Below are 8,462 nucleotides of genomic sequence, written 5' to 3' on the forward strand. Positions count from 1 at the left end.
GAGGGAAAAGATCAGAAATTTAAAAATGTAGGCAAATCTCTGTTCTTGTTCTTCCAAGAACATGGTTCTTTACTTTGACTTGCATGTCTCCGCAAAAGCCTAGAACAACGAACGTGGTGGCAATCTCTGTCACTGCAAACCTTTTCCTTTAAGAGCCATTGAAATGACATCAGCATTTCAACGCAAGCATTTGTTTTCATGGCTTCTGTTAGCGGACTCTTTGACAAGCACCGCCGATGCAGCCTGTACTTAGTTCTCGATGAAAAACCGAGTACTTTGCTAATTAAGTGAAGATTATTAATAGAATTTATCAAACCTTTATAGCGCGCGTAGGCAAACTACTGTCTGTGTGTCAAATCCAGCCCACTACCTATCTCTATAAATGAAGTATTTTGGAGCACCGCGCCATCTATTCATTTACTGTCTGTGGCTGCTTTCACATTACAGTGGCAGAGTGAAACAGCTGCAACAGAAACAGTATGGCCCACAAAGGCGGGCGGGAAGAGGTCCACTAGGGCAACATTACTAAATGTGTACCCTTAAAATTCTTAGAACTAGGATGATCTCTTGAAATCTTTCCAAATATACTGATACCTTTTTGAAAACACAAACAGTCCATTTCCAGAGTCTGAAACTGACGAAGGAGGACACGTCCTCGTCTGTTCTTCTGCCTCCAAACATCCTGAGGCAGAAAACTACCCGAAATAAACCATCTGGGATAATCTGCTCCCAGCTGGGATCCCCTGACTACCTGCATCAGACTATCTCAGGAAGCTTCTAGAATCACAGGTTCCTGAATGTAAATGTAATAATAATTCAGACCTGCTGAATCACAACGTCGGCTAGACGCTCCTGTCTTGATAAGTTCCCTAAGAGATTCTCGGGCACATTAAATTTAAGAACCACTGGTCTGAGGACAAAAGCTGCTCCAACAAAAGCTGCTTTCAAAGTGTAGTCCATGGCCTTTTCCACAGCTCAGGGCCAAATCCGTCCTGAGGTGCAGCCCTGGTGCCGCTTGCTGCCATCTACAAGGTTTGTTCTTCTCCTGAGAAGGATGTTAGCTGGTTACCAGCCCCCTCCAAAGTCTCTCCCTATGATGGTTCCTTTATTAACCTTTCATTTTAACTCTCCCCTATATGATAGCACCTTAGTTCTCTTGCCAAAAGCCAAATGTGTCACATTTGCTCTTTACAGAAAAATAAAGATATTTTTAAAATAAAACTCTTGGATCATGATATGTAACAAAATTTCAAATAATGGAGATTTCAAAAGCTTAACCAAGACCAAGAATCTAGCACTCACATTACAAGGAGGATGGCAAGGGAAGATAAACGGTCTTTCATCCTGGAAAATGGTGCTACCCACCTGCAACGCCCAGTACAGAGCTTTTGGCTGTTTCCCAGGAGGCAGAAGGTTTACACAGAACATAACTCACTTTCTTGTCCAGTCTGCCTTATGACCAGATCATGGATCAATGAGACGGAAAAAAAAAGGCCCCTGAGATTGGATTCCACTTAGTCTGGGTCAGACGCCAACACGAGACTAAACATGCAAGGGTTTTATTAAGGAAAACACCTCTGTAAGGGAAGGTAGGGGGTATGCAAGGAAAGGCTAGAAGAACCATCAGACAACAATGCACGTCTGGCCCTGAGTAAAGGAGACTAGGAAGAGTCCTCATGCCATCAGCAAGTCCTGACTGTCCTGTGAATAATCTGCTTCCGTCTCTCAGATGTCTCAGTCAGTGCTGGGAGCAGCTCATGGGAAAAGAGGCCGTAGCACCAGCCACGGACTTCCAAGGCAGCTGCAGCTCAAGCCCTTTGTCAATTACACTCCCTGTGGTTCGAGATCCGTGACTCACATTCTCATGGCTCCCACAGGTGCATAGCACCATTTCCGTAGTTTCCAATTCATTGAATTATAGTTTTTAAAAATCACTTCACCTAGCTAAGTCGTCTGCTGTGGCTGTCATCACAGCCAACTCTAAGACCCTGCTCCCTGCAAAACAGAAATTAAGCGAGAGAGGCATGGGAGCATCTTCACTGTTCATCAGTTTCCCTCTTCAAAGGGGAGAGAATGAAAGTCTGAAGTGCATGTCACCGGACAGGGTTCCTCTTACCATTTCAATGCTGCCGTTCACCAGGTTGAAATATCAACAACGGCTAACCTCAGGTTTCAAATTCTGCATAGCCTTCCTTGTCTCTGGAGACCCGGGGAGCTGGGGACTCCCAGGCCAACACTGGCTCCTGCTGATGCATTCTGATTTCTGCCAGTTCCAGAGTCGTAACTGTGGCCTGGCCCTCGGTATCACGCATTACAAGTCCATAAAGTAAGTAACCAGACATAATCTCTGATTCCTTTGGATTAGGGAAGTGAGGCCTGGATTTTTTCTGTTTTGTGACTATGCTTCAGGACCGAATCACCTCAGCAGTCCTGTCTCCTGAGTCTGTGACCCCGGAGGGGCTATAAAACCACTCCCTGCCCCAAAGTACGGAGAGAATGGTGAATGCTGCAGTACTGAATGAAGTATTGTTTGTAATGAAACAATAAAGTCATATATTATCAAGCCATCTGTACACAATAGTAAATCCACTGCTGGGTGAATTATTAAGTGGCTAACCAAAAGAAAAAGCTTGGATTCCTAAGGCAAAAAAGGAAATCACAAACTTTTCTTAGCTGCTTCCATTAATAGCTTCTAACATGGTGTCAGACTATAGTTTGGGGGTTTGTCTATCAAATGTTGGCATTTGACACAAATTGGAAGAGAGAGGCAACCCCCCCTTTGGAACCTGACTAATTTGTGTTGGCATGTCCTTTTCCTTTGTTAAGAGTCCCCCATTCTATGACAACATGTTTTTTCATACTATCGTCAGATTTTTCTTGCTAACCCCACTCCCAGCTGAATTCACAAGATTACAAATTTCACGGGTTTTGAAAATCGCTTGTCGATCCCCAGTTTAGTGCCATTTGATTTACAGATGGAGAAACAACGTCTCAGCCTCTTGTCATTTCTTAGTTACCCCTCCAGCCTGGGGCACCTGGATGGCCTTGTTTCTGGCACGGCACACTTAGAGCCTGGCAGAATTTCTCTTATCTGGTGGTGGTGGGTAGGAACAGGCTTGAGGAGGTGGGGAAGGGCTGCTGGGGAATGGAAATGCCAGAGCACGGCCGCGCTCTGACCCGAGTTCTTACCGGTTTGTGCTGGTTTGTTCCAAGGGCTAAGTGGGCATGCTCACTGGCCCCAGTTGCCACCCAGCTAAATCTACTATCTCTGATTATTCCTGAAATGCATAGCCCACTTAAGGATATTGTATCATTGTGCAGTCTGTGCCACATCCACGTGTGCCAGTATCCATGTGCTAGGAAGGTGTGTGTGTGTGTCTGTGAGAGAGAGAGAGAGAGAGAGAGAGAGAGAGAGAGAGAGAGAGAGAGAGAGACATGGCAGGTGTATAAAGAAAGAGCTGGACATAAGTCTGACAGCAGCAATGAATATGGCTTCCACGGAAACATAGGTGAGTCACACTGGAAACATTTTAAAAAAAAAAACTGGTTAACTAATATAGTGTGAGACTCAGATGTAAGATAATCTGACACCAATAAATAAAGTCAATTAAAAACAAATACCCACAAGGTGAAACTCTAACCCAGAGGTCCACAAGCTTTCTAGATTCAAGGGGCCCTTCAGCGTGTAACCCTTCAGCGTGTAACCTTCAGCATGTAACCTTCAGCATGTAACCCTTCAGCGTGTAACATTCAGCGTGTAACCCTTCAGCGTGTAATCCTTTCACAAGTGCCCCCAGGCTATTGTCTCTCTTATTAAGTAGTCAGGTCCAAACAACTTACATATTTCTGTTCTTACAACTTTGTAATTGTTTGGGGGAAAAATAATACACAAATTGAAAGAAAAGGGATATTTTAATTTTATTCTTAAATAATCACAATTCCTTAATAAGGAGGTGTATGTGCCTGCTGAGCCCTGCACAAATCCCCAACCCTTAGGACCAGACCACACAGTGTCCCTTCATTGCCTGTTCCACCTAGAACAGGAATACTGTAATTATTTATTTTCAAGCCTGACTTCCCCACCACTTTCTAGAGAACGCATCATGCCTTATTCACCTTTTGCTCACCCAATACCTCCTCTCGGACTCAGCAACACAGAAGACCCTCGTCCAGTGGCTGGTGGCTAAATTAAGCAGAGAATGCATCCTTGAATCTGAATTGACAGGACCTACAGGGCATTTGATTCCACCCTCTATGCGATCTATTAATCCCCCACTTACAATGTCTCCAAAAAAATCATTATGTGAACTCTGCCTGAACAAAGCAAAGAGCAGAGCTTGGAATGCTAGAAAGTGCTTATACTGAGCTAACACGTGCCTCCATGTATCGTCTTTGTTTCTACCATTGGTCATAATTCTAATCCTTCTTTCCGCAAGGATCCTTCCAATGTTTAAAAAGGCAGATGTTTACAGTACTGCGTCTGGCCCTTGAAATAAGAGTCCGTACAACAGCCCCTTTTGCAAAGTGAGCCCAAAGTTCCCACAGTTGGCTCACAGGTAGCCAGGTCCCTGGCGGGGCTTCCCTCTGCCCAGGCGAATGGTTGGGGTGCACGCATTTCTTCTCACTGAACCAGCCTGGTGCTTTCCATCAAGCAGTGTATACCTGAAACTACAACCTCCTAGTTAAGGAAACATACAACACTGGACTCGCTGTACCAGGAGCCCTTTCCTCCCACCCGGGACCCCTGCTCTGGACACCATGGCAGGATAAGCAGGACTAGCCTCTCTCCAAGGAAATTTCATCTCCCTCTGCTGACCTCTGCTCTGGTGTCTGTATAGTCATGCTAGGGGCACTTCTTCCATCTAGTCTTCTATGACCCTTGTGCTTTAAAACGGTCACAAAAGATAAAATGGTCACAAAAACATAGTAGGGAACAACCTCAAAAAGTCGCGTGATTTGGTGTTACATGTATTGAGCACAACGCTGCGGGAATTAAAAGAACAGAAAACTGAAGGGAAAGGCAGAAGCACCTCTGACGGACCACGTTCTTATAGTTACACTAGGTCATATGTATCGAGCACTTGGTATGGGCCGGGAGCACGTCTAAGACTCGCGTCTCACACACCACTGCGAGCAAACTACTACGACTCTCTCCATTCTGATGATGCACAGAGGGGTTAAATCACTTGCCCCAAACTGCCGTCACTGGCAGAGTTCAACAGTCACTGGCAGAGCTAAACTTTAACCAAGCTCATCTGGTCCAGAGCCTGGTTGCTTCACTACATTATCTCCAATGTTCACGCAGCACTGGCTTCTGAACACTGCAGCTGCCCAGAAGCCGACTTGGCAAAGGCGTGACATCACTGACTGGAACACAGCCCTACCTGTGAACCGCCTGTGAACCGCCTCCCCCTAATATTTTGCTCAGTGTTCAACAAACATGGAGTATTACTGTGCTTCCCTTGAAATTCTAAAATAACTCAGAGCACCTCTGCCCATCATTTTGGGAGTTCTGACCCCACCCTGACCTCTAGCTCTGACGCCCTATCCATCCTCCCAGACCAGAGTGGGTAATTCAGTCTGACTTCAGTACATGACAAACTTGCACTTTACTTCTTTGAAGAGGCAGCAGCAGTATACAATGCCCAGGAAAAGAATAGCAGTTTCTTGCCCCATGGTTACAAATATTAACTATTATGCAACCGACTGGGAATTCCCGACTCATTCAGCAATGCTGTGTGGCTGAAGTTATTTTACTTGTTATTTTTATAAATTCACTTTCATCCAGTGACACCTACCTCACCAATTTAGTCATATTTTCTTAATGCGTATTACTTACGTCTTTCACATTTAGTCAGTTTTGAGGAAGCTTTCTTCATTAAAATAATAGTAATAAAACACATTGCGTTTGAAACCTCCAACAGAGGAATGGACAAACTTTTATTGAATATTCACAAAAGGAGCAATAGGTTTCAAATGTTGTTTTTGCAATAGCATGCAAAATAACACTCTAATAACTACCGTGTTTCCCCGAAAATAAGACCTAGCCGGAAAATAAGCATGATTTTTCAGGATGACATTCCCGGAATATAAGCCTTAATGAGTCTTTTGGAGCAAAAATTAATATAAGACCCGGTCTGTACTTTTCACCCTAATAAAATATCCTACTGTGTTTATCAATCATTCTATCTAAAAGTATAGGAGTCACTGACTGGAAGTAAATTTTAATTAAAAAAAATAAAGGAAGACAAAACTTCTTCTAAAAGGCACTTATTAACTTTTTTAATCACTGTAGTTTTATATAATTACAATATCTGAACAAGAGGTTGGATACATTGATTTTTATCCACACGTGAAGACAGTATTTACCTTGTGTGCTTATGTTTTCCTTATGTTTGCTTTAGCAAACCTGGGGACAACTCAAATGACACCTTGGTGACAGACCCGGCAGATGTGAAGTCAGAAAGAAAGAAAGAATCCTTAAGAGTGGCTTTGAAACCTATTTTGTGCCCTCCTTTTTTCTTTTTCTCTCTTTCCCTTTCTGTCCTCATCATTCTTCTATTTCCCTACTCATTTCCTTCACTTAGCGAAAAGACAACCTTTAGATACAGATTTCTAGTTTTCTCCAATGGCTCTGATTCTAAATATTCTGTAACTTTGTCTCTGTAAATATCCAGAATTGTCAAGGCAGATAACCACAAAAATACCAAATTAAAACAAAATCTCCTGAAGGTGTGGCCATAACCTAGCAACATTTTGGGGGGCACTTCACATGTCCCAAGACTGTGCTAAATGCTTTTTGAATATTAGTTGGTTCATTCTTACAGCAGGTTCTACCTCCAGCTTCATTTTAGAGAGAAGGACCCACAATATTAGCTCCTGGGGGTGGGGGGGGTGTAGCTTTTCCTCTCATCTTTCTAAGTTCTTCTGGCTGGGCTAATGATGAAACGAACACGAGACAGATTGACAGGAGGAAATGTCTCAATGTATTACATATGCACATATGGGGTCCCATAAGAATATGAAACTCTAGGACCAGTGGAGGCTTATAAGCCATTTTGAGCTAAGGAAGAAGTGGGGGTTGAGGCTTGGGACTTCAAAGGGCAGGAGGACAATTCACAGGGAGATAGAAAAGCAAACATTTGGTAAATAAATGTTTGCTGGACCATCTCTAGTAACCAAACACCGAACTCCGGGAGGACTTTGATCAAAAAGGGCCATGCTGAGTTTCTCCCTGTCCATTACACGCTAGTTCATATGAAACTACAGTTATCTGTGATGACAGCTTCCTTCCTGGAGCAGGTCCTCTATCTAAACTCCCTTTAAGCAGGTAGGGGGGAAGTCAAAGGATTTTCCTGAGTCTTTCCTTTCTTAAAAATAACCAGCTGGAAATACTCTGCTCCCTCCAATCCCCCCAAAACGGTTGCTCAATTAATTTTTCTTTCATTGAGAAGGAGTTAAGGTAATGACTTAATTCATTTTACCCATCAGGACACCAACCCACTGCCAAATATTTATGCAACAATTATTAGAGACCAAACGTGCTGCTAGGAGCCGTGAGACAACAAGAGACAAGTCCAAGAAAATGCTCTACGTTGGTGGAACACAGAGCCTTACGTAGAGAGACCAATAGATTCGATCAAGTGAATCCCCACGAGCACGCAGTCCCCTCTGGTGGGGAACACACTAGTTCCTGCAGGAGTCAGGAGAATGGCAAGCTCACCAGGGACACAGGCAGACCTGGATGCCTCCCTGGACCAGCTCTGGCCATCACTCTCATGCTCCCATCTCTGGAGGCCCACTTCCTCCCCTTCTCTGCCTGTCGGAGTTCTCTTCATCCTTCAAAACCTGGAGCAAATAATATTCCTGTGTTGCTTTCCAACACCCCAGAGTCAGAATTAGCACCTCTTCCTTCATGCTCTTATTACAATGTGTACATCAGACATATCTCTGTCTTAGCACCTGACACAAAATACTGTAATTATTTATTTTCAAGCCTGACTTCCCCACCACATTCTAGAGAATGCATCATGCCTTATTCACCTTTTGCTCACCCAATACCTCCTCTCGGACTCAGCAACACAGAAGACCCTCGTCCAGTGGCTGGTGGCTAAATTAAGCAGAGAATGCATCCTTGAATCTGAATTGACAGGACCTATAGGGCATTTGATTCCACCCTCTATGCGATCTATTAATCCCCCACTTACAATGTCTCCAAAAAAATCATCATGTGAACTCTGCCTGAACAAAGCAAAGAGCAGAGCTTGGAATGCTAGAAAGTGCTTATACTGAGCTAACACGTGCCTCCATGTATCGTCTTTGTTTCTACCATTGGTCATAATTCTAATCTTTCTTTCCGCAAGGATCCTTCCAATGTTTAAAAAGGCAGATGTTTACAGTACTGCGTCTGGCCCTTGAAATAAGAGTCCGTACAACAGCCCCTTTTGCAAAGTGAGCCCAAA

Source organism: Rhinolophus ferrumequinum, chromosome 22 (assembly GCF_004115265.2).
Source record: "Rhinolophus ferrumequinum isolate MPI-CBG mRhiFer1 chromosome 22, mRhiFer1_v1.p, whole genome shotgun sequence".
Classification (NCBI taxonomy): Eukaryota; Metazoa; Chordata; class Mammalia; order Chiroptera; family Rhinolophidae; genus Rhinolophus; species Rhinolophus ferrumequinum.